The sequence below is a fragment of the Balaenoptera acutorostrata genome, chromosome 14, assembly GCF_949987535.1.
Source record: "Balaenoptera acutorostrata chromosome 14, mBalAcu1.1, whole genome shotgun sequence".
Lineage (NCBI taxonomy): Eukaryota > Metazoa > Chordata > Mammalia > Artiodactyla > Balaenopteridae > Balaenoptera > Balaenoptera acutorostrata.
Genome location: NC_080077.1, coordinates 18,942,319 through 18,970,251, shown reverse-complemented (window position 1 = coordinate 18,970,251; position 27,933 = coordinate 18,942,319). Strand labels below are relative to the sequence as shown.

Here is a 27,933-nt window from a genome sequence, read left to right as displayed (position 1 = left end):
GAACAGTCTCAGAGACCTCTGGGACAACATTAAACACACCAACATTTGAATTATAGGGGTCCCAGAAGAAGAAGAGAAAAAGAAACGGACTGAGAAAATATTTGAAGAGTTATGGTTGAAAACTTCTCTAATATGCGAAAGGAAAGAGTCAATCAAGTCTAGGAAGCACAGAGAGTCCCATAAAAGATAAATCCAAAGACAAACACTCCAAGAAATATATTAATCAAAGTATAAAAATTAAATACAAAGAAAAAATATTAAAAGCAGCAAGGGAAAGCAACAAATAACATACAAGGGAATCCCCATAAGGTTAACAGCTGATCTTTCAGCAGAAATTCTGCAAGCCAGAAGGGAGTGGCAGGACATATTTAAAGTGATGAAAGGGAAAAAAGTGCAACCAAGATTACTCTGCCCACCAAGGACCTCATTCAGATGCAATGGAGAAATTAAAATATTTACAGACAAGCAAAAGCTAAGAGAATTCAGCACCACCAAACCAGCTCTACAACAAATGCTAAAGGAAATTCTCTAGGCAGGAAACACAAGAGAAGGAAAAGTCCTACAATAACAAACCCAAAACAATTAAGAAAATGGTAATTGGAACATACATATCGATAATTACCTTAAATGTAAATGGATTAAATGCTCCAACCAAAAGACATAGACTGGCTGAGTGGATACAAAAACAAGACCCGTATATATGCTGTCTACAGGAGACCCACTTCAGATCTAGGGACACATACAGACTGAAAGTGAGGGGATGGAAAAAGATATTCCATGCAAATAGAAATCAAAAGAAAGCTGGAGTAGCAATTCTCATATCAGACAAAATAGACTTTAAAATACAGACTATTACAAGAGACAAAGAAGGACACTACATAATGATCAAGGGATCAATCCAAGAAGAAGATATAACAATTGTAAATATTTATGCACCCAACATAGGAGCACCTCAATACATAAGGCAAAAAGGGGAAATTGACAGTAACACAATTAGAGTAGGGAATTTTAACACCCCACTTTCACCAATGGACAGATCATCCAAAATGATAATAAATAAGGAAACACAAGCTTTAAATGACACATTAAACAACATGGACTTAATTGATATTTATAGGACATTCCATCCAAAAATGGCAGATTACACTTTCTTCTCAAGTGCGCACAGAACGTTCTCCAGGATAGATCATATCTTGGGTCACAAATCAAGCCTTGGTAAATTTACGAAAATTGAAATTGTATCAAGTATCTTTTCCGACCACAACGCTATGAGAGTAGATATCAATTACAGGAAAAATACTGTAAAAAATACAAACACATGGAGGCTAAACAATACACTACTAAATAACCAAGAGATCACTGAAGAAATCAAAGAGGAAATCAGAAAATACCTAAAAATAAATGATAATGAAAACACAACGACCAAAAACCTATGGGATGCAGCAAAAGCAGTTCTAAGAGGGAAGCTTATAGCAATACAATCCTACCTCAAGAAACAGAAAGCATCTCAAATAAACAACCTAACCTTACACCTAAAGCAATTAGAGAAAGAAGAACAAAAAAACCTCGAAGTTAGCAAAGGGAGAGAAATCATAAAGATCAGATCAGAAATAAATGAAAAAGAAATGAAGGAAACGATAGCAAAGATCAATAAAACTAAAAGCTGGTTCTTTGAGAAGATAAACAAAATTGACAAACCATTAGCCAGACTCATCAAGAAAAAAAGGGAGAAGACACATCAACAGAATTAGAAACGAAAACAGAGAAGTAACAACTGACATTGCAGAAATACAAAGGATCATGAGAGATTACTACAAGCAACTCTATGCCAATACAATGGACAACCTGGAAGAAATGGACAAATTCTTAGAAAAGCACAACCTTCTGAGACTGAACCAACAAGAAATAGAAAATATAAACAGACCAATCACAAACACTGAAATTGAAACTGTGATTAAAAATCTTCCAACAAACAAAAGCCCAGGACCAGATGGATTCACAGGCGAATTCTATCAAACACCTAGAGAAGAGCTAACACCTATCCTTCTCAAACGCTTCCAAAATATAACAGAGGGAGGAACACTCTCAAACACATTCTACGAGGCCACCATCACCCTGATACCAAAACCAGACAAAGATGTCACAAAAAAAGAAAACTACAGACCAATATCACTGATGAACATAGATGCAAAAATCCTCCACAAAATACTAGCAAACAGAATCCAACAGCACATTAAAAGGATCATATACCATGATCAAGTGGGGTTTATCCCAGGAATGCAAGGATTCTTCAATATACGCAAAACAATTAATGTGATATAGCATATTAACAAACTGAAGGAGAAAAACCATATGGTAACCTCAATAGATGCAGAAAAAGCTTGTGACAAAATTCAACACCCATTATGATAAAAACCCTCCAGACAGTAGGCATAGAGGGGAACTTACCTCAACATAATAAAGGCCATATATGACAAACCCACAGCCAACATCATTCTCAATGGTGAAAAACTGAAACCATTTCCACTAAGATCAGGAACAAGACAAGGTTGCCCACTCTCACCACTATTATTCAACATAGTTTTGGAAGTTTTAGCCACAGCAATCAGAGAAGAAAAAGAAATAAAAGGAATCCAAATCGGAAAAGAAGAAGTAAAGCTGTCACTGTTTGCAGATGACATGATACTATACATAGAGAATCCTAAAGATGCTACCAGAAAACTACTAGAGCAATCAATGAATTTGGTAAAGTAGCAGGATACAAAATTAATGGACAGAAATCTCTTCCATTCCTATACACTAATGACGAAAAATCTGAAAGAGAAATTAAGGACACACCCCCATTTACCATTGCAACAAAAAGAATAAAATCCCTAAGAATAAACCTACCTAAGGAGACAAAAGACCTGTATGCAGAAAACTATAAGACACTGATGAAAGAAATTAAAGAGGATACAAACAAATGGAGAGATATACCATGTCCTTGGATTTGAAGAATCAACATTGTGAAAATGACTATACTACCTAAAGCAATCTACAGATTCAATGCAATCCCTATCAAACTACCAATGGCATGTTTCACAGAAGTAGAACAAAAAATTTCACAATTTGTATGGAAACACAAAAGACCCCGAATAGCCAAACCAATCTTGAGAAAGAAAAACAGAGCTGAAAGAATCAGGCACCCAGACTTCAAACTATACTACAAAGCTACAGTAATCAAGACAGTATGGTACTGGCACAAAAAGAGAAATATAGATCAATGGAACAGGATAGAAAGCCCAGAGATAAACCCACACACATATGGTCACCTTATTTTTGATAAAGGAGGCAAGAATATACAATGGAGAAAAGACAGCCTCTTCAATAAGTGGTGCTGGGAAAACTGGACAGCTACATGTAAAAGAATGAAATTAGAACACCCCCTAACACCATACACAAAAATAAACTCAAAATGGATTAAAGACCTAAATGTATGGCCAGACACTATCAAACTCTTAGAGGAAAACATAGGCAGAACACTCTATGACATAAATCACAGCAAGATCCTTTTTGACCCACCTCCTAGAGAAATGGAAATAAAAACAAAAATAAACAAATGGGGTCTAATGAAACATAAAAGCTTTTGCACAGCAAAGGAAACCATAAACAAGACGAAAAGACAATCCTCAGAATGGGAGAAAATATTTGCTAATAAAGCAACTGACAAAGGATTAATCTCCAAAATATACAAGTAGCTCGTGCAGCTCAATATCAAAAAAACAAACAACCCAATCCAAAAATGGGCAGAAGAGCTAAATAGACATTTCTCCAAAGAAGATATACATATTGCCACAAACACATGAAAGAATGCTCAACATCACTAATGATTAGAGAAATGCAAATCAAATTACAATGAGGTATCACCTCACACGGGTAGAATGGCCATCATCAAAAAATCTACAAACAATAAATGCTGGAGAGGGTGTGGAGAAAAGGGAACCCTCCTACACTGTTGGTGGCAATGTAAATTGATTTACGGAGAACAGCATGGAGGTTCCTTAAGAAACTAAAAATAAAACTACCATATGACCCAGCAATTCCACTACTGGGCACATACCCTGAGAAAACCATAATTCAAAAAGATTCATGGGGCTTCCCTGGTGGTGCAGTGGTTGAGAGTCTGCCTGCCAATGCAGGGGACACGGGTTCGAGCCCTGGTCCAGGAGGATCCCACATGCCACGGAGCAACTAGGCCCGTGAGCCACAACTACTGAGCCTGCGTGTCTAGAGCCTGTGCCCCACAACAAGAGAGGCCGCGATAGTGAGAGGCCTGCGCGCACCGCGATGAAGAGTGGCCCCTGCTTGCCGCAACTGGGGAAGGCCCTCGCACAGAAACGAAGACCCAACACAGCCAAAAAAAAAAAAAATTAACTAAAAAAAAAAAAAGAGTCATGTACCACAATGTTCATTGCAGCTCTATTTACAATAGCCAGGATATGGAAGCAACCTAAGTGTCCATCAACAGATGAATGGATAAAGAAGATGTGGCACATATATACAATGGAATATTACTTAGCCATAAAAAGAAACGAAATTGAGTTATTTGTCATGAGGTGGATGGAGCCAGAGTCTGTCATACAGAGTGAAGGAAGTCAGAAAGAGAAAAACAAATACCACATGCTAACACATATGTATGGAATCTTAAAAAAAAAAATGGTTCTGAAGAACCTAGGGGCAGGACAGGAATAAAGCCACAGACATAGAGAATGGACTTAAGGACACGGGGAGGGGGAAGGGTAAGCTGGGACGAAGTGAGACCGTGGCATTAACATATATACACTACCAAATGTAAAACAGCTAGTGGGAAGCAGCGCATAGCACAGGGAGATCAGCTCAGTGCTTTATGACCACCTAGAGGGGTAGGATAGGGAGGGTGGGAGGGAGGCATGAGAGGGAGGGGATATGGCATTATAAATATACGTATAGCTGATTCACTTTGTTATACAGCAGAAACTAACATAATAATGTAAAGCAATTATACTCCAATGAAGATGTTAAAAAAACAACAACACAGTTTGAGGGCAGCTGATAAATGTTTAAAGTCATATTTCAATATCTCATTCATGAAGAAAATTAGAGGCTGTAACAAATATTCTCTAGTCATGAGTATCAAATTCACATTACATATTCTTGGTGAATCCATGTTAGCTCTTTGTGATCCAAAAATATCCTTATAGTCCTTTTTGAAAGTGTATTAAGCATTGAAATCACATATATGACCCCAGAACAGACATTTTCCCTGTTAGAAAACTTAAAAAAGAAAAAGAAAGAAAAAGTCTGAGGAATCTCCTCTACTTCGTATCAGTTTTTGAAGATAATTTATATAATGACTCTGCAATCATATCAGCAACTTCTTCATTATGAGAGAAATATGCTGTAATCATCTCCTTACCTAGATTGTTATTTGATATTTTTCTTAACCACAGTGACTCTGGTCTTCCTAATGTGAGAATTATTCCTCTTAATAGAGAAGATGGAAGTAAAACAGGAATTAGATATCTAAAGTCTGAGTTGGTTCTAATGTAATTTTACCCATATTTTCTCAAATCACACTAAATGAGAGCTGAAGAATGCTCAAAATTATTGTTCAAAAAAACATTATTTTTCTAACTCAGTCCCCTCCAGCAGAATTTCAGAAAGCCATACCCTGTCCAAATTCCAGCTCCAAATTCCCCCAAACTCATTAAAGAAGGCCCTATGAGTTTTCCATGAGCTTCTGAATGTGTGGATGGACGAATTCCTTGGTTTTGAGGGGGCAAGGGTGATCCTGGGCCATTCCTGCTTTCATGTCGTTCCTTCTCCTCTGTTGCCCCTATTCATGATGCCCAGTCCTTGCGTGCCACCCCAAAGTCTTCCGCTCCCCACCATGGGCTGCGGGTTCACAGCCCAGGTCACCATGCTTTCTCCTGCTCCTGATACTGGCTACTCTAATGTCACTTGCTGCTTCCTTGCCTTGTCTCCTTGACACAAACAAGTCACTTTGCTCAAGTGGAGGAACGCCTTTCACTCACAACAAGCTGTGCGTGAGTGTGCTGTGACTTCCTCCTCTTTCTGAGGTTCTAACATAAATCTCTGTAAGTGAAGGTGATGACAATCTGAGTAGTATACACCCAGGCATACTCCAAGCTCTCCCTCCCTTTTCACAGAGACTCATTTTTTTTTTTTTTTTTTTTTTTTTGGCAGCACTCTCCTGGATCTAAACTCTACTGCACTGGGCCCAGGATAATCCAAGATAATCTCCCTACCTCAAGGTCACCTGGTTACCAAACTTAATTCTATCTGCAACTTTAATTCCCTTGCCATGTAACTTATGAGGCCACTCCACCTGCTATCCAGTGGACCACATCTGTCTATAGGAAATACCCATGCCTTGCTTGCTCTGACAAACAGAGTGCGGCTGATACCTGTGCAGACACATTAATGCACTACCACAGGCCCCTTCAGCTTTCTTGGACATGACCAGGCAGTAAGCTCTATCAACATTCAACTTCAAGGAATACATTTCTGAGTGGTCCTCTCCACAGCACCCAACTTGGCGTGCTATTATATCTCTCCTTCTTTCTCTTGGAAATAATGACCTTGTAGATGGTCTCTCCAATCTCTGACCCTTTCTTATGATCCTTGGCCATGGCTGGTGAGTCCAAGTCACAAAACCATTTCTGTAACATTTTCTGTGTAAATCCTGCATAAGGAGATCTATCTTAAGACTGTTTCAGTATTTAAAATTTATTTTATTGGCACCTTGGTAGAAATTTTATTTTTAATACCCTGTTACATGGTCTCTTCAACTGTTTAGTATTATAAATGATCCTGCAGTGAATGTTCCTGTACTTACATAATTTCATAAATATTCAAGATGTTAGATAAGTCTAAGAAGTGGAATTAATGGCTAAAGGGTCCTCATTTTGACTTTTAATGGATATTGCTAAACTGATGTTTATATTGCTTTATATTCCTACATACAGGTATATACTAATTTACACTTCTAGAAGCAGACAATTGAGGGAGACTGTTTTTCCACACTACTACCAACAGGACATGATGTCTACCTTTCGTGCTTTGTCTATTGCATTGATGATAATTTTTTTTTATTGCATTTCTCTTCTTCTGATTAGAAATGAATATGTTATGATTGTGAGCTATTTGCAATCATAGGTGTTTCCTATGTGTTTTTATGTTTTAGAATGTAGAATGTTCTGAATCCAAGTAGCATGAAGCCAAAGTGTGGGTGCAACTAATATTGAGAATCTTCCCGAGGGAAAGAATTAGGAAAAGACAATGTGAGGCAACAAGATTCAGTAACCAGAGCCGTGAAGCCCCAGACTTTACTGACACTTCCTGATCCTTAGAGATTTTACTTTGACCATTTACAGCTTGAAGAGTGATAATCATGAAGCTCTTATGACTTTAGTGCTGTCTCTTTCTCTCTTAGTGGAGGATACAGAAGCAGAGGCTCCATTCAAAAAATGTAGAAGTCTCTCTTTGATTGGGGCTCAATTTGATAAAGGAAGAGTTAATATTACACAGTCCTGAATTAAGAAGAAATATTCTTAAGAATGCTGACATATAAGCAATGCTTAAAATGTGCAGAAACTCCTAATTACAAGTTTGTTATATTTAAGTGTTCAAAATGGAGGAGAAAGATATACCAAAATAATAGTTTAGCCTGTTTTCAATCTAAAAACATTAAGGAGTCTATAAATATCAAAATAATATTGATGCCTTCATACAAAACCTTAAACTTTGTGTTCTTTCTCGAGTTGGATAAAATGACTATATAATGCTCTCTGTTATTTCAGATGAACATTGACATTCAGTGCCCTTTCGTGTGGGATCTTACACAATTCAAGTTCTATATTGAGCATATAATTTATGTCCAATGACACGCTCTCTTGAACTGGTGAAGGAAAAAGAAAAGACATCTTCAATTCCTTCCCCATGAAAAATATAGGGCCAGGAAATGAGAATGTAGACTTCAGGTATTTTGATCTATTTAGAGAATCCTCAGTTTTGAATAATCCAAATAAATGAAGTTTTGTGACAGTACTTAATGGTGATTAAATGTTGGATCAAGAAATATCCCAAGGATAGAATAATTTACCATGTTTGAATAAAACTTTTATTTTAAAGGCTCTTCCCCAACCAGCATAACCATTTTGCTCAGATGATCTTTCCCACCCTCTTATTGGATTAGCACTGTCTTCAAAATAGTATAGGTCGTCCTCACTTTGACTGGTAGCGCAGGGCCATAGAAATGACCATGCAAGCTGAGACTACACAAAGTGATCCTAATAATCGGTGGGAAAAATTACAATTGTTCCATGACTTTTAAAAATGTTTGTCAAAACTGTAAAAACTCTCTTACCGTAGTTCATAAATGTATAGGGAAATGTAAAAGAGAATAAAAGTAATATTTACTTAGTACATTGTAATTTAAAATATCAGAAACCTTGATGTTGATAAGATCACCTTCACTAAGTTTTCACTAAGTTCCTCTGGCTGCCCATCCTTAGTCGCTCAAACGGGCCAGTGTAAACATTCCCCACATCCAGCTATTTCTTCTATAGCTCCATTTATGTTCATTCAATATGCTATCCCTTGTCTCTTTGCAGCATTTTCATCTTTCTGTTCATTATCCATTTGTGTAAAATGTCATGTGGGTCTATCACTGGGACACAAGGAAGCAGCACAACTACAGGCTTTGCTGTCTGTTATGTGAACTGAATAACAGATGTGCAGTGATCAATCTCTGACAAATTTTGAAAGAAGTGACATGATTGGTTACTGATCATGACGGGCATCTTATTGACATAGTGATTGTGGACTGAAGAGCAAGCAGGAAGTTTGCACTGATGTACTTGCTCAGGTAACATGCCATGGTAACTGAAGTTTGAATCATGTTGTTGGAAGGACTGGTGTTAACTAGGCCATGGTAACTGAACTTCATGTACAAGGGAACTGTGCAAAGCAAGTACTGACTTGAAATGTTGTATTTATTTCTTTATTCCTAAGGTCTGTCTTTTGTTAGCAATCAAAAAGCTCCTTTTTCTAAGTGTAGTTTAAGAAAATGAGAGGAAAAAAGTGAACAAAATACTAGGATCTGATGAAAGATCATTCCTATGTACATCTCTACATTTTACTTTATTTATCAGATGACTTACATAATATTGACTGTGCCAGGCATTTTCTAAAAGCTTTACAAACATCATCCCTTTTAGCCATCTTAACAATAACGAGGTAGTTACTATTATTTTCCTTCTCTTAAAAATGAGAAAATAGGAAAAAAGAAGATAAGCAATATGCCTAAGACTATAGAGTTTGTCAATGGCAGAGCAAGATTCAAACCTAAGCAGTCTGGCTTTGGAGGCTGTGTTTTCAACCACTGAACAATGCTGCCTCGTGTCATCAGCCTGTGTTGCTAATTCTGCAAAGTAACACATTATCAGGTCATTGCTCTTCCCAGTAGAGTTAGGCCTTTCTCATTTATTGTTGTAGCTTATGACTATAAATACAAAATTCAGTACATAAAGCTGACATTATTTACAACAGAGATCACTAAGGCTCCACAGAGCTTAGGGGAGACATTGTGCCTTTTTTTTTTTAGAGGAGCCATGACTGCCAAGGGAATGATTTGGAAGAAAGGGGATGTAGCTGGTGACATCTCAGAAATCAACTAGATCAGAAGGTCAGAAGGTTGAAGTTCTGATCATGAATTTCTACATGATGGTAGGAAAAAACACCAGGGATCATGGAATGAATAAATTATTTACTCCATTTCTACCCAGATTACAAGGGTCTCCTTAGGGAAAGATTCAAGCCAACTTTACTGATATTTAAATGGCATAGATTTTACTTTGCTTGGCAAACAACCATCCACCTCTCCAACCACTAAGCCTGAAAATTATAAAAGTAAATTTTAATGAACCTGACAAACATTGAGAAGAAAAATAACTCTATAAAGTAAGCACAACTGATACAGCACTGCAAGTTCAAAAATATTATCCCACTTCTCTTGTTTAATGTCTGTTCGGAGAATACTAGTAATCAGATAACTTAATCTGCTTCATTAGCATTGTGGTTAAAGATTAAAACGGCTGTTTATTTTTAAATCTTTTTGTGTTTCATTGCCACTTCCTGAAAGTCTGCTTGGTGCCTAGCAACTGCCAACCATCCAATTTTCAGTGCTATCCTTTTCTCTCTTTGGCAAATAAAAAGAAAAAACCAAAAGCTTATGCAGGTTGTTACTAGAAATAACTTATTTCATAAAACAATATAAATGACCTAGAATAAGCCATTCATGAATACAAGGTCACAGCAAAAAGCACAAGTACAGTAGAGGGTCTATTTCTCATGGACTTTTTCTTTCCAGTTTCCAAGTCCAGTTCCACTAGTTGTGAGAATATTTTTATTATCTATACAATGATCTTCGGTTCCTGAGTGATTTCACCTAAAAGGAGGAAGGAGAGGATCCATTTGAAGAAAAATTAGCAAACTTGTGTGCAGGTATGGGGGAGCACCGTGAAAAGCATATGAAGTGGAGAGAAGAGACAGGCTTATGTCCCAGGCAAGGGAACTAATCACTGAAGACAGCAGTTTCCCTTAAGAAGAGAGAATCGAGCTATATGATCTCTAAATTCACTTTAGGCTCAAAATTTGAGTAATACTACAAAAGCACTTTAATTATTTCAAGGTCATCCAATAAATTGTAACATTCATTAGTTCATGCCACTCAGTGCTGAAACGCCTCCATTGGCTTCCCACCTCTCTTAGAATAAAATCCAAATTCTTTACCATGGCCTAAAGCCCTGAGTGATCTGTCTCACCCCAACCTCTTCTCCATTCACACCACCATCTGTCCGCATGCCTGGTTCAGTTACTCACACCTGCTAAGCTTACGTCTGTCACGAGACTTTTGCCCTTCCTTTTCCTTAAACATCCTAAGATCCACATCCAAGCTTCTCAAGACTGCCACCTTCTTGTCCTTCAGATCTAAGCCCAAATGTCACCTTCTCCTTTTCACAGTGGCTTTCCTTGTCCAGCTGACCTAAAGGAGATTTCTTCCCCAGTTAATCTCTATCATCTACCTTGTTTTAACTTTCTCTATAGTACTTAACACAACTTGCAATGATCTTATTCATTCACTTGCTCTTTATCTACTCTCTTCTGTACAAGAGCATAAACTATGGGAAGACAGGGATCTTACCCATCTTATTTCCCCATGTATCCTCTGGAACAGTGCCTGGCAAAGAGTAGGCACTAAGTAAGTATTTTGAGAATAAATTAATGATCATATATAATTTACTGATGCACCACCAATGCCGAAGCACAATGTTAAATATGCTCTTTTTTTTTTTTTTTTTAAGTGAAAGCCGGTTTATTTAGAGAAGTACACATTCCATAGACAGAATCAGTCCACCTCAGAAGGCAAGAGTGGCCTCCAGGTGCAGGGGTGGTTAGTTTTTATGGGCTGGGTAATTTCATAAGCTAATAAGTAGGAGGATTATTCCAACTATTTGGGGGAAGGGGCAGGGATTTCCAGGAATTGGGCCACTGTCCACTTTTTGGCCTTTTATGGTCGACCTTGGAACTGCCATGGAGCCTGTGGGTGTGTCATTTAGCATGTGCTAATGTAGTACAATGAGTGTATAATGAGGCTCAATATGTTCTTAAGGTAAAAGAATGACCTTGATCACCCTCTTATAAAGGTGTCAGAATGAATTATTTATTATGTGTTCTGTATTAGTTTCCTAGCACTGCTAAAACAAATTACCATAAATGTGGTGGGTTAAAACACCACAGTTATTACGTTATAGGTCTGGGGGACAGAAGTCTAACATGAGTCTCACGGGGCTGAAATCAAGGTATTGGCAGGGCTGCATTCGTTCTGGAGATTCTAGGGAATAATCTATTACTTTGCCCTTTCCAGCTTGTAGAGGCTGCCTGCATTCCTTGGCTCATGGCCCCTTCCAGCTTCAAAGCCATCAATGGCCAGTTGAGTCTTTACCATGCTAATTCACTCTGACACCGATTCTCCTGCCTCCTTTTTTCACTTACAGGGAACCCTGCTATTCTATTACGCCTACTTCGATAATTCCAGAATAATTCATCTAAAAATCCTTAATTTAATCACTTCTGCAAAGTCCCTTTTGCCATGTAACGTGATATATTTACAGATTCCAGGAATTAGGACATTGACATCTTCGGGGGGCTATTATTCTGCCTGCCACCTTGTCATTTGGCCTGAATCTGGAAACAAATCACCCTTGTCTTTGGTAATCCTGTGGAAACCTCTTATCTTGCAAACGCCTGCTACATGGTTGCATTCTGGAGAGGAATTCCCCATAAATAATCATATCTCTCATTTTCCCACCTCTGGGCTGTGTGGCCTGAGGGTGTGAGTAACACTAACTTTGCACAAATTGAGCAAAGGGTTTAGACTGCCACCTTCTATGCATAGAAGCAGCCTAAAAATTAGCTGACTTAGCAGACGATGACATCTCTGGGCAGGCTAAAAATCCATTTCTGTTGCTGGTAGAAGATAATTACAAGAAGAGAAAACACACTCCATTCTCACCACCAAAATAAGAAAGACAACACCACTGTATATTGTAAGAAGATAAAATTCAGTGAGAGTCAAGCAAATTGCATCATTATTAGAAGGATCTATCTAAAGCCTGGGAGATGGGGAGAGAGGAGCAGGATGATGGACTCCAGAACCGGCGCTGGATGAAGGCGATTCTCCTCACTTGCCTCGGGTAAGTCAGCCTGTACAATTAAGCAAACCCAGGGGCCTAACACATTAACTTGCCATTGATATATTCTATCTGGCTTGGCACAGCTAGTGTTTCTGGCATTATTTATGAAGGCAGTCTTGCTATATTTGCACAGCATGCGGCACTGTTCATAGCAGGCTACTGATTATTGTCAATGAATAATGCCCCAGAAGCTCCTAACCCTTTGTGCTTATGCCTAATAACTAAACCAGCAATAGCTGCTTCTCTGTGTTCTGCTTAAAATTACAGCACAGCCACAAATAAACTACCAGCAGCAGGATCCTTTTGGCATCAGTGACTACCACTGCCAAGTTACAAGTTCATATTTTTCCCTGTTATATGATAAACAGTGGTCACTTATGGCTTGAATTACCCAAACCAAAATATATATCAGGCCTTGTTTGGGAATTTACCCATGAGGGATGGGGAGAATAACCGCAGAGAGGTGGGAATTCCTACACAGTCATTCTTCTAAATTATTAAAAACTGCATGGAAATTTATCTTCTAACATTCAGAGGAGGGTTAGACTTCCTCCTGCCAGCCCACCTTGTCAGAGAGCTTCAGAAGAGGCCTGTGGACCTCAAAATTTGCCCTTCATGGCTCAGTTTGATAAAGAGAAAAACCCCTCAGAGATTTCCCCTTTACCTCTCCCAAAGGCCACGTAGAAACACTTTACCAAATTAATAGGAAAACTGGTGCTCCTTTGGCTAAAATACCATGAGGGTAATCTCTATGCCTGATGCCTCGTTTAAGTGTCTCTAATGAATATATTCCAAATTCATGCAAGAAGAAAGCATTCAGAAAGATGTAGTAACCTCTTTTATGAGATCACTAAAGGCACTGCTTAATTTATGACTCATGACTTATGAAGACAGTACAAAGTGCCACAGACACTAGAGAGGGAGGTAGAGCCAGAGCCCTGGATAGAGTGGTCCTGTTTGTCAACTGTAGTGATGAGGGACGTCACCACTAAAGGGCTCAAGACTGCCCGCTCCTCCCCTGGACTTTCTCTGGCCTCGTCATCTGACCAGGGCATGTTAGTTTCCTGAGATGCCAAAACAAATGACCACAACCTGGGTGACTTTAAACACCAGACATTTATTCTCTCACAGTTCTAGAGGCCAGAAGTCCAAATTCAAGGTGTCACAGGGCCGTGCTCCCTCTGAAAGCTCTAGAAGCAGTTCCTTCCTTGTCTCCCTTAGTTTCTGGAGGCTCCAGGCATTCCTTGGCTTATGGCTGGATAACGTCAGTCTCTGTCTCCATCTTCACATGGCCTTCTTCCTTGTGTGCCTCTGTATCCAAATCTCCCTCTCCTTTCAGCTGTGAAGTCACCAGTCTGATGATTGCGTCATTGAGACCCTTAACTAATTACATCTGTGAAAACCCTATTTCCAACTAAGGCCGCATTGTGAGGTTCCAGGTGGACAATCTATTCCAGAGTCTGGTCCCTCTGCCTGGGTTAGGCTACTGTGAGAAGAATTTGGATTCTCCTGGCTCCCAAATCTTCCTTATCCTGCAGCCGCCCTGGTCCTCTGGTCCTTGCAGGAGGTGCGCCTCTCCTGCTCTGAGGCCCTGCTCTGTCCCAGGCTTTCTCCCAAAGGAATTCCCCAACCGAGCCGCCTCCATTCCATCCCCCACCTTCTCTGGGGAGACAAGATGGGCCTGTCTCCGAGGTTCTCTTCTTCCCCCTGGAAGACTATGCAATCTGCCACTCAGCACTCAGGCAACCTGAAGGAACTCAACTTTATTTAAAATACACTTTTTCTTTTTCTCTATAAAGGTGATGCAGCCTTGTTATGAGATTATTTTTATAAAAAATAATCAGAATATTAAAAAGAGAAAAATCGTCACTGATATCACCCAGAGAGACAACCACTTACTGTTTAGATGAATGCCCAACAATCTTTCTCTATGAAATATGTTACACTTTTTAAAAGAGTTAGGACAAGACTGCATGTTTTGCTTCCCACCCCCTTGAATCTCAGATGCACAGAATTGAATGAACTCATAAATTTAATTTTATGATATAATAAACACCCATGAAAACAACACTCAAGTATTAGAATTTCTTTTCAACTTGCTCTTTTCACATTATCTGTCCTAATCATGTCCTCATGTCACTAATAATCTCTAAAACACAATTTTAATGGCTGCTTATTATTTCATGTTATATGTGCACTGCAATTAATTTAAATCATCCTATGCTATGGACATATAGACCAAGTCCAATTTTAATAAAATAATAATAAAGCAATGTATAACTTTATTTATAAATCTTGAATATATCTGATGTTACATCAAAATACATTTCTTAATCAAAAGATAAAGATGTTTTGAAGTTTTTGATACATAAAACTAAACCTCTAGCTTATAACAATTTATAATTTCACCATCTGGTTCATTATTCTCTTCAAACACTATTAACTATGTCAACTTTGACTAACTCAAAAGACAATGTTATAGCATTCTCATTTGCATTTCTTTGATTACTAGGGAAGTTAGAGATTCTTATCATATATTTATGAATCATTATACTTCTTTTGTAATGGCCTCTTCAAATTCTTTACCTATTTTTTCTATTGGGATATTTATCTTTTCAATAACTCATTTGTTCATTCAACAAATTTTTATTGTGTGTCAACTATGTGCCAGACAGTTGGCCAGATCAAGGGAAGAGAATGTTGGGGGCGAGCGTGGGGATGAATGTGTGTGATGGTTTCTGCCTTCATGGAAAATTATGTTCATTTTCTCATAAATTTATAAAATCTCTTTATGTATTAAGGCTATTAACACTTTGTCATGTGTCACTAACATTTTTACTAATTCATCATTTTCACATATGGTAAGTATTATATTATGGAAGTTCGTGAGAGATTATTTGTAACTGGGGAGGGGGAGGAAGGAAGGTGTTCATTTTTTGAAAGAACGTTCTCACCAAAAATGTCTAGCTATTATTCTTCTCATTCTCTTGTGTTTTCACTCTTTTCGTGTAATTTTTCCATTTGGACTTTATTTTGATATATGACATGAGGTTTTAGAACCTCATTCTTTTCCAAATGGTAATTAATTATCCCAGTACCATGTTTTAATGATCTGCCATTTTCTCATTGTTTAGAAGTTCATGTTTATCATACATAATATTTTATAAACATCCAATCTGTTTCTAAGTTTTCTGTTCCATTCCATTGTTCTGTCTATTCTTAGGCCAAGGTCACAGTGTGCATTATTCAAGCTTTATAACATGTTTAGTATAGGACAGTGCAAATTACAGCATTTTTAAAAAAATTTAAAACTCTCTTCTTTTTCCTCATCCAGGATAGCTTTATTACAAACACCAAATATATGAACAAAAACCTCCCATGGAGACTTTGGAATTGTCATAATTTCCCTTTAGACTGTACACTATGTAAAGTTTCATTCACCTTTATTCTCAGTTGCTAAGCAATTCTTCCTAATTATCTTTTACTCCACAGTCCCTTAATATACCTGACCCTAATGCCCCATCTCACAGGACCACACTAAACAGAACTGTCAATGCAGGTCATCTGTTTAAAACTTGGCCTCATAGACCAGGAGAGTCGTAGGACCAAAGGAAAGTTGCTTAGACATTAAAAGGAAAAAAAGACAGTTTCAAATGCAAATTGAATTAGCAATGTAAGTTTATAAATCAAGAAAAATAAAAATTCACTTAACCTTTCCTTTGTGTTGATTTATATAGTACAAGCATTTTAAAAATGCAAAGTATTTTAGATATTTTATGCTTATTAAAAGATCTGTTGGCTAGCCTGGTCCAATATAGCATTGCTCTAGAGAACAGAACAAAATAGAAATTCCCTAACATTCTTATTTATAATAAACTCTAAGAGCTGCACTGGGTTCAGATAGCTATCTGCCAGAGCTTTTCCCTAAGAACACCTATGCAAGCTTTAGTTCTTTCTGAACCTTCTACTTGTCTCACATTGTTCTTGTCCCTGGCTGTTTGACCTGCAACATTTGTGTGTATACAAGGAAGATGATATACATGCTTACAAAAGTACAAGTTTTAGTACAGCATCACAAGCAAATGTAGGTATCGTTTCCATGAGTTTTGGAAAAAGAAATTAAACAATGAACTCGCTTACGTTTTCCAGAGAAAGTTCTGGAAAATCAGCAGATACCAAACTATTTATTTTCTATAAAACTTGATAAAACTGAATAATTAGGGTGCTACATTTATTCAGGTATAAGCGATAACAGCTTGCTTAAAATTTTTCAGTCCATTCCAAATAACACAACTCATTCATCCTTTTCTCTCTAGGCACCTAAGAATAGGTCAAATTTCTTATTCAAAAGTCCAAAGAAACTTACCTATATATGTTGTTACATTCTATTCAAGAACTGGGTTGAAGCAAACCAGGTACCTCTTGGATAAAGCATTCAAACTAATTCCAATGGAAAATAAAGGGCCACAGAATTCTGCTGTGAGGTATAGGATGAAGGACCAGCCATGAAAAGAGCCAAACACTCACTCACAAGCCCTTCTATGTGATGTGTATGGTTTCATATGTATTGATCTCAACCTTACTCCCTCTTTTTTTTTTTGGACATCTTTATTGGAGTATAATTACTTTACAATGTTGTGTTAGTTTCTGCTGTATCACAAAGTGAATCAGCTATACATATACATATATCCCCATATCCCTTCCCTCTTGCGTCTCCCTCCCTCCCACCCTATCCCACCCCTCTAGGTGGTCACAAAGCACCGAGCTGATCTCCCTGTGCTGTGCAGCTGCTTCCCACTAGCTATCTATTTTACAGTTTCAACCTTACTCCCTCTTAAGTGGTTAGTTTCTCAATCCCAGCACCTCCGCCCCTCTGGTGTTGAGCATGAAACTCAGACTTTGAAAGGTGCACTGCAAGTGTTGAAGGACTACCCCAGTTTCTTTATATATTTCCTTGGCAGCTCTTATGTAGCACCAGGAAACTTAGTCCCATCTCAGAAAAATCATCACTAGGGATTCTTCCAGGGGTCTCAGGACTTGAACATGCCCCTCAGGTGTTGTTGAGGGGTGCTTTGCAAACAGCGTTGCTGAAAATACCTATGTAAGAACTGAAGTTCTTACTCACCCACAGAATCACAGCGTTCAAGACCAAAAACGCTGCCTCAACCACGCCGGCATCAGACTGAGGCTATAAACATGCAACGGTCACGGGACCCTTAATTCCAAGTAGGTCCTCTTCACAATTCTCTTTTCCACAGCTTTTGAAATGTCTTATTTTTCCCAATTTCCAGTGACAATCACTCTATAACTGGCTATAATTTAATTTATATGTAAATTAACTTATATTTTCATTTTCATTTATGTTTCAATTGGGGCTGAAAAAAGTCACTATGTCTGGCTTATTGAAAGCTAAAAGATTGAGTCTTCTTATGTAGACTAAAGATAGAATTCTAAATTATACTTACACTTTCCAATTTAGTAAGCTGATTATATTACATTAGACTTGTGACATTTTCTAAAATGTCTGGAGTTTTCTTACTCAGCACATTTTTAGTTCACATTTCTTATTAAGAGCTTGTGAACTTATTGTCTCACATTTTCTTTTTTCTGATCCCACGCTGAAGTCATAGTCATCACATATTTCTTGGCAATTTCAGGAGTTATCTGCTCCTTTCAAGACAGTCTTGTTGAATGCAAACTTTACCTGGACTTCATGGAATCACTTGTTTTTTGTGATATTTCTGTAATATCACACCAGAGGAATGAGAATGTTCTATGACAAAGATCTAGGGGAAAAAAATGTTCTATGACAAAGATCTAGTAAAAGTTCTTATTTTCCCTAGATCTTTGTCACAGAACATTCTCATTCCTCTGGTGTGGTATTACAGTAGAAGTTGACAAAACTTCAGTGACACAGAGACTCCAACATACAGGGTCATGCAATTAAAATTATGTATAACACTGACTAATTAAACAAATGCTCAGGAACATATAATTTAGTATCCTTTTTATGTGCTGACAATTCAAAATAGATGACTTGAGTTTAATGTTACTTATAAGCAGTTAAGGTTTCTAAAACTTTTAAAATAAATAAAAATATACCCAGAAATTTAGATAGGTCTTATAAACAATAATAACTAGCATTTATACAGTTTTTGATGTGCCGAACACTTTATCGGTCCATTTAATCTTTACAACAACTCGAAGTTAGATACACTCGGCCCTCAGAATTTGCAGAATCAGTGGAGATGGAGGACTGACAGTGCTGTCATTTTATATAAGGGACTTGAGTATTCGCTGATTTGGGTATCCGTGGAGAAACCTGGAACTAATCCCCTGCAGATACCAAAAGACAACTTTACTATTATCATCGCTTTCACAGATGAAGCAGCTAAGGTACAGGAAGGTGAAGTAACTTGCCCAAAGTCACATAACTCCAGAGGAAGAGTCCAGATCCAAACTCAGGCCACCTGACTCCAAACTCATGTTTTTAACCGGAATGCAATACTACCCTTAAAACTTATTCCCAGGCAGTTTCCATTCAAGTATTACCCAAGAGCCTGACCTTGCTAAAAGTCTATTATCAGATGAGTTATGACTAATTCACATAGCTATGCAGGATGGAATCCACAGTCTTGCAATAACATCCAAAGCTCCATCTTGGCCCGAAAGTAACTGCCATGCAGAGGTCCTAAGTTACAAAGGCAGGATTTAGCATATAAAAATATAAGAGGCCCAAGTAAATTTGAAATTTAGGTAAACACAACTTTTTTAACATAGTTATGTTCAGGCCTCTGATATGGTTTTATGTTCCTATATCCCCCTCCTCCCCAGCCAACCAGCTCCCCTGTGATAGCAACTCCTCCAGCCTAGTGCCTAAGCCATGTGACTTAATGGACTGAATTACAGGACAGTCCCCCGTCCAAAAGGTTTAATCCATCTCTTTATATTTCAACTGAAGCCTGAGTCACAGAAGGTAGGGTATTTGGATGCCAAAGCATCAGCAAAAATTGTCACAAATTCTGAAATGTCATTCTCACTCTCACCATTCTCCTGGTCCCCAGTTCTCAGTGCAACGAAACATTCAGCACTTCATATTGAGAAGAATGTCTTTCTGATTCTATCACTTTCTGGATATTCAGTTTCAGTCATAAAACGTAAAGAGCAGATGGACATGGTCTTTGAACATCTGAGGACAGAATTTGGTCCTGGATGCTATGTATCTGATAGTCTTAAAGCCTACACTGGGGATCAGGCTAAAATGCATGATTTCATGTAAAATTAATTACTGGGTGAGCTTCCCATTACTGAGTTCACAGTGGCCTTGAAAAATATTGTCCCTCGAGATATGCCAAGTCAAAATCATGCAAAGTGCTATTTAATTGATGCATTGAACTTAAAAGCAGCCAACTCCATCATATTAGCCCTATGTGGGTCACATCAGCAACTGCTCAACAAATAACTTGTTGACTGATTGACTGAAGGGATATTGGAAAGGTACTGGGTGACTCTTTCTGCTGTATGATAAGATGTCCTTTGCAAGGATGAACCCAGCAGGGCAACAGAAAGCAATTGTGAAAGCTGCTGAAAATTATTCATGAGAGCCAAAAAAGAAGAGAAACACATTATCTGCATTCTATGCTGGTTGTATAAGCAATGGAAATGGAGTTGTCACAGCAGTGAGAACAGAGAAAATTGCACAGGATTGAGAAGAGGCTTGGATTTTGGTCCTCTGCCAATAACCCTGTTGGAGGCCATGGACAAGTTCTCTTACATTCTCTCTGAAGTTCAGTTAAACATTTTCTAACGTCACTTCTATTCTTTAATTTTATAGTTTTTCTTCTGACTCGGGTTTATATGTATTTAAGCATCAAGAAATTTCAGCTTTCTGTCTCTTCTCAAGTATTGATTTGCTGCTTTCATTCCTCAACTTTCTAAGCAGATCCCATACTTGAAATATGTCAATTTCTTATGAATATCCCTACTTCTAAGCGAGTTCAGCTAGCTAGATTAATCAGTATAGACCTAGAGCTGTCATACAATCAATCCTTCTTATAGGCATTCATTCTTTTAATTCAGTGAACGCTGAAATTCTAGTCAATAAATATTTAATATTTATTAAGAACCGCCTACATGTTCTGCACTGAACCAGGTACTAGTGAGAAGGTCTATACTCTCAAAGAGCTTATAGTCTTGGTAGAGAAATAGAAGTGTAAACAGAATTTCATCAAATTGTGGTACATTCTGTAACAGAAGTGTTTACAAAGAGCCGTGGTAGGCTAGAGGGAAGGTGACCATCTCCTATCTGAATCAATCAGAGAACTTGTTCACAGAGCAGCGACAGTTTGAGCTGAACCTTGAAAGATGAGGTTGTCAGACAGAAGAGCTAAAAGAGGCATTCCAGGCAGAAAACACAAGATTATTCTGCAATGCTTCACACAACTGATAAAGGCTTGAGGGGAAAGGGAGTTGGAGAAGCCAAAGAGGCCACGTTGATAGCTAAAAAATCTCAGAATGAAGAGAGAAATGAAGAATCAAAGTCAAAAAAAATCATAAAAATATATTAAAATAAGTATGTATGTTTGTGGGGCAAAGCTTGAGGGGAGATTAAGAACATGAACCCTGCCTTATAGAAAATCTCACTAACCATCACAGAGAACACCACGATCTTCTACGAGCCAGTCTTTAGAGCAAGACATTTGGTTGTAGCATCAACCAATGATTCTGTATTGAGTTTCCCATTTTGCATAACAGTAGGTCTTCACAAGGCCTACTTCTCCTTGACCCCCAATACCCTTCCTTCCCCAGCAAGTACTCTCCATCATGTGACCCCATCAATTACAACTTGTAAGTGCATCGTCTATTCACCTGTTTATTTGCTTTGGACATGAAAAAATATGGTTCCTTCCACAGATGCTATCATTTGAGCTTGTGTTTCTATTCTCGAGTAAAGAATTAATCACTTGTATGCTCCAAACCTGGCAGTGCCTAGAGCAGCGTTTGGCATATCAAAACCAAAAATCCCATATTAACATCTTGGAGCACGAACCACATTTTCTCTTAAATGCACTAACCATCACAACATCTCATTTACCCAGAGGCCTTGTGACTCTTCGATAATTAGCGGCGAAATTTGTTATTTCTTATTTGTATTACTCTTTGTATTTTAAAAATCCCTGAAGGATATGGCTCCTAAATCCTAATGAAACCTGTTTCCCCTCTCTACTAGAATGAGTTAAGGTGCTGGAATAGAAACAGATGCGGAAAAAAAGATATAATTAGGAATCAGCAGAACAGTGGCTTTCCTACTTGCGTTGCATGGTTCCTTTCATTGAGTATAATGTATGAGCTTCAGTATAATATGTAATGTGGTCATCAGTTTTAATCTTGCCAGTCTTTCATTTGACTATTGCTGCCATTCCCATCTGAATCGTCAAAGGGCACTGTCAGGATGATTATCACAGCCACCAGATCTTTCTCCCATAATATCACTGAATCTGATCAACTTATTTTCTTTGCAACTTGGGATCACAGGTAGAGAGCTATTGCACTCACTCTGATAATCATCTTTCTCCAAAAGCACAGATTTTAAAAGCAGTGATTACAGACTGCATATTCTGTATATAACACATTTAATAATTAATAATATGAATACAACCCATTTTAGACAGATTCTATTCCACATTGAAATGGCTATAGCACATGGGATTGAATACCCCTGCCTCTATTCAATTAAAGCAGAGTTTACATCTCAGTTGAGGACATAAGAAAAGAAAGCATTCTCAAACTTGGCCATTTCACCAAAAGATCTCTCTGATATTTAAATGTTTCACCTTAAAATAACTGTCCCAAGTGCATATGAAAGCCAAGAGTCTCCTTCTTTCCTCTAATGTTGTGTTTTGCACACTTTTACCATACACAAGCCAAGTTTATGGAGAAATCAGTAGTTAGTGCTAGAATTCATGAATAAATGTTATTCCAGTAGGTGTTTCAGTTCAAGGGAGATGCTTTTAACACAAGTTTATATGGGCAGATTTGCTGAATTACCAACTTCAGCGGATGTTTATAGTCTCAGAGTTCACCTGAAATTCCCCAAGAAATAAAAGGCAAGGCATTTTTTTATTAGGCTGGTAGTTATTTCCTTTTCTCTAAAATCTGAAGAAATTCACTTAGTGTCTGATTATTACTTTATCATCTGATGGATGTCCTTCCCCTGGGATAATAAAATATACAAGTGTCTTCCCCAGTTATACGAATGAAGTTATGAAGGAAAACTATGCAAACTGGTTGGTTTCCTACAATAAATTCAAAGCTTAATAGACAAAATTTCTATTTTGGCATCCTTGGTGGCTTAAATCCATGTCACTCATTATTTTCAAATTATTGTTTGAATTATTGTTGAATTATTGTTTTCTCACATAATTCTACCACGCATATAATTAATAAAGGCTCCCATAAAATAAACATACATATTTGCATTATCTGTGCCTCTGAGATGAATTTATTATTGGAATTTACTGCATTTAATGGCAGTACAAAATCATCACCTAAATTCATAGTTTTGTGAATATAACTGACACTATATGCTATACAGTTCAATTCTTTTTAAACACTTCCAGACTCACACACATGCATACACCATGAGGGTATAAATAATGGCATTTTGCATGTTAGGCAATTACTTTCTGAATAATCTGTGTCCATTAATATTCTCATAAGTTATTGTGTTTACAAATAAATGAAGACTAGCATAATTGCAGTACTCACAACAATGAGTTAACAGCATGAGTCCCCAACTGACAGGTAAGACAGTAAGAAAGAATGCTTATTCTTATTCACCACTGTACCCAATGCCTAGAACAGTGCCTGAATTTAAAAAACATTTGTTTTAAAAAATGAATAAATAAATCCTCTATAAATATTAAGTGGAAAATTATTTTCCCCTTTTGAAACTCTTTTGTAGTAAAGCGATGTAGGGGAGGATATATTTTGGTTTAAAAGAAAACAAATTTGACTTACATATATTTGACACAGAAACAGTAGCCAGGTGGGCAGGATTTTAAGGTGAATATTTCCACTTTACAGGAGAATCTATAATTAGCTAAATGTTGAAAAATCACAGCGATTTACAGTTGCTGGAAAACCTTACATGCAGCAAGTGTGGTAACCAAGGAGACCAGTGTGGATGGGCTGTCACAAAGTGCAGAGTGAATTCAGGTAAGCACACTGAACTCAAACTGTCTTTGGAACATGTGTCTGAGGGTGATGCACTTACCTGCTCATATCTAAGGACCTCAGTCATCTCTCTGGTTGAAGACACTTGGTCTAACATATCAGCTTGTGGAGAAAAGCATGCAATGTGCCTGGTTCATGGGAAAACATAGTTTTCCATGAAGTGTGAACTCTTGGCCAGCTCTGCACCAGATGCATTGTTATGGTAACACCCCCATTTTCTCTCTTATGCTGAAAATGTCTGAGTTCTACAACTTTCCTTTTGTGTGTGATGAGTATGAAAACAGGGTGATGGAAACATGTGACACATTCGTTCTAACAAAACAACTTCCTAGCTATGTAATTCTTGACATAAAACAAGGAATTTGATTTTTCTGTTTATCCTGCTCACCCTCAGCCTGGCCTAAGTCCAAAAGTCTAAGTGAGGTTGACTCTTTTGGTCCAGGGTAACTCTCTAATCCCCAGCCCCTACCCTTTTCTCAGACCTGCTCCAAGGCTGTTACTGGAGGTTTTATTGTGCTAATAAGAAGTTCTGGATGGATAGGGTCCACCTTTCAGATTTTTTAATGAAATCAGAAGATGTCTGCTTGTGGACTCAAAAACTTTTGTTTCATAACTGCTACAGAATCCCACTACATCTTGGAACCTAAAGATAGGTGTATGGGGAAAAAAGGAAGATAATGATAAAAAGGAATATTAAAGTGGGAAAAAAAGTCAGAGAGTTCACACTTTAGGGGTTTTTCCATCCTCCCAGCCAGATGTTGTCTGGCTCTCTGCCAGGGTGATTTACACCATGCTGGTTGCACGCACTGTCAACTCTGGCTCCGCTTTCCCTTCCCAGTGCTGCCAGAAATGTGTCACTGGAAAAGCTGAAATACTGTATGTGAAAGTCAAAAATGAAAGAACTAAGTGGGACATCTAGCCTAGGGGAGGGAAGGCTAAAGAGAAGGCGTGTAATGGTATTCAGGCAGGTACAAGGTGCCTGCTGTCTCTGTGGAACTATGTTTTCAATTAAGAATGAACTGAACAGAAACCTGAAGATGTCACCAATTGGAGGGACTTCAGAATTTATCTGGCCCAACATCCTCACTTTAAAGGAAAGACATTCATGGTTGAGATATAACCCTTAGAGGCTAAAAAACTGAGCTTGACAATCCACATCTATCCTGCAAAGGAGACTGATGTACCGAGGGCATGGTCAGACTAATACTTTATAAGTCTATTTTCTATTATGCAGGATGATTTCAGGTGGTACAAAGGCAGAAGTGTATTTTAATAGTTATGTATTTACTTCTCCCATATATACTTTAAAAAATAGAATCAGCACAACACTTCAGTAATATATAAATTTCCTGTAAGTGAAAATAAACAAATCCTATGATACGCCAAAGAGAAATTGTTCTCTTGGAAATGTGCCCTAGTATTTGTCCTTGATCTTCACTGCACCATCCCTGCCACCTCCTTAGCATTGGAATGGGGCTGAGGTGGAGGAAACTGGAGCCTCTTTGAGAGACCAACAATGAGGAAAAATTTCCTAACATCAGAGGTCTTTATTTTTAAGGGAAATTGGGTTACTCACTCAGGTTATGGGAATTCCTCTAGATGTATCCCTGGAAATGATTAAATCCAGCCGTCCTTGAAACTATGAGACATTTGATGAAAGCTTCACATGTTTCGATCCATAAGTGTCTGTTATAATTGAGAAAACGTGAAAAGTGATAATGCGGCCAAAAAGTAACCATACATTTAATATCTAACATGTATCATGCGGCAGACAAATGAGGTGTAAGTTAAAACCTCATATTAGATAATCCTAATTTCTTATCACAGTTTTGGGGGTTGGTAGCAGTAAAACAGGAAAGGAATAAACAGACAGAAAAATCTAGGTTTGGGAAAGAGATTTTTATCATTATTATTTCTATAAACTATATGGACTAACATTCCCCCTAAATCAATACAAGTGTTAAATGACAGTATTTCAACATTGAGCTTCAGCCTCTCTGTAGTTAAAATGGGTGAAGAATAGGGGTACCAGAGTTAGGTCTTGTTTCTTTTACCAAAGCTAAGCTTGATCTAGATACAGCCTGTTGTGGGACTTATGAAGACATGGTTCTATAAGAGAGTCAGCTCAACTGACTGCTTTCTACTGCTGAGCTTGGAGAGGAATCTGGTAGTAGCTTTGGACCACTCCATTTTAGGGTAGCTGAATGTCTGTACCACATTCTCCAACTGATCTTCGGTGCAGTGGTGTCATTGTACCTAAGATTCCTGCTCATGAATTGTCTACTCACTCAAGTTAAAGGAATCAATATTGAAAGAAAAATAGCACTTGGTTGTTGATTTTCATAAATGACTCCAGGACTTTGAGTTTTGCAGGCCTGAGAGATTTGTGACAGACTCAGGAGATCTCCAGCTACTCTCAGAATATGATCAGAATCCAAAAGTTCCTGCTTAGTCACTTCTCAAGAACAGCAGTTGCCTTCTAAGATTTATTCCAAGTTTCCTGGCAGAGGATACACTGCTATGCTTTTTTTAAATTAGTTTTAGGCCACCAAATATAATTTATACCAAAGCTCTCAGGAGAATTACTCCTGGAAAACTTTCCCATTACCAAGACAATGTGTCAACTGACTTCTAGAGTAATAACACAATTGACCTGTCAAAACACACCTTGTATCTATAGAAAATATGTTATGTTATTAATGATTTATATTTAACTGACTTTCCCATTACTAGCTACCCCCCTCTTTATTAATGTGAGACACAGGACAACTCAGGATCCTATGAAGTTAATAAAGGGCTTTATTTACATCTTTTGAAAAGGTATGCCAGGGGCTTCTTCTAAGATCAAAACTTTCAGTAGAGTTAGCATAACAGATTCTTGGATATGCAGTGAAAAAAATTATAAGTGAAAAAAAAGATTCCAGAGTTAACCTATAGCAACAAATTACACACACACACACACAAACACACACACACACACACACACACACACACATATGTTTATTATTAGGCAAAAGTCATCAATAAAATTTTGTGATCATGCAAATTATAAAGACAAAACCAGAGACATGGTTAAGTACATACTTTTCTCATTTTTCTTTGTACAATAGTCTCTAATTTGCAACAATAGTAATGTCAGGCTAATCGGTTTTCTTACCAAAATAATAAACATTGATTGAACTGAAGAATTTTCTGTTTATGACTCGCTGTGCCTGCTTTTAAGCATTTTGAAAAGCAACATGTTTTTTGCAAAGTCATCATTTGATCCAGATGTTAAATGGATTCTCTAGGTTAGATCATCTAGCCATGTAATTGAAACTTGTTTTACTGTACGATTCAGCTCATCATATTTCTTTTCTACTATCTTTGATTTCTTTGACTTGATGCCAGTTGACATAATTATCAACATTGACTTCAACTGTGTATATGAATTTTGTCTGTTGGGATCTCACCTCCACACAAATTCTAAATACTGGAATGCCCCAGTATTTAATTATTTGATTCTGTGGCTTTAAATACCTACTCTGCACTGTTGACTGGCAGATTTTTATGTCCAGCCCAGCCCTCTCCCTTGAAACACAGACCTATGGGCAATTGCCCACTTCACATCTCCACCTAGGCATGCATTAGGCATCACAAACTTAATACGACTAAAACAAATGGCCAATCTTCACCGTCCTGCTCTGCCCAATGTCTTCTCCATCTCAGTTCATAGCAACGCCACCCTTCCAAAGTCTTTGCCCCAAATCAGTGGCTTCATCTTTGAATTCTCTCTCTCACACCCCACGTTCAAACCATAAGCAAATCCTATTCATTCTACCTTCAAAATAGTTTCAGAACCTGGGAACTTTTCACCACATATATTGCTACCAAGCTAGTTCAAGCCTCCATTATCTCTTGC

At 37.8% G+C, this 27,933-nt stretch overlaps 1 long non-coding RNA gene across 1 annotated transcript in view; it reads right to left on the bottom strand.

Annotated features, from left to right (window-relative positions):
- The window catches only part of LOC102999809 (uncharacterized), a 465,504-nt gene that overhangs the window by 241,043 nt on the left and 196,528 nt on the right, over positions 1-27,933 (bottom strand). Inside the window, exon 4 of the long non-coding RNA XR_009005227.1 lies at positions 25,609-25,718. This is a non-coding gene — a long non-coding RNA (uncharacterized LOC102999809). The remainder of the gene's footprint in view (positions 1-25,608; positions 25,719-27,933) is intronic.